Source organism: Morone saxatilis, unplaced genomic scaffold (genome assembly GCF_004916995.1).
Source record: "Morone saxatilis isolate NCDOM2014 unplaced genomic scaffold, NCSU_SB_2.0 Contig4, whole genome shotgun sequence".
In the NCBI taxonomy this organism is placed as follows: domain Eukaryota; kingdom Metazoa; phylum Chordata; class Actinopteri; family Moronidae; genus Morone; species Morone saxatilis.
Window position 1 is genome coordinate 15,070,830 of NW_023339984.1, and position 303 is coordinate 15,071,132.

Below are 303 nucleotides of genomic sequence, written 5' to 3' on the forward strand. Positions count from 1 at the left end.
AGCGGAGAGGACTGAGCCACTGGATGAAGGGAACCTGGTATGTGCTCTGGAGTGACTGAGGGCCTCGTCTACCGATTCCGAGAGTTTGAGTCTGCCACTTCGGCCTGGTCCGAGAGTAGGGTATCCAGAGACTGGGGATCTTTAAGAGAGACTTTGGTCTTAGTTTTATCCATTTTTATTATAATACATTTTGTATATATGGTCGACTTGAATTGTGTGTTTTTAACTCTGCTCAAACCTGATTTTAAAGAACCTGTGTTTTTAGGAGTCCTAGGTGGCGTTGTCAGCATATTTTTAGCATTG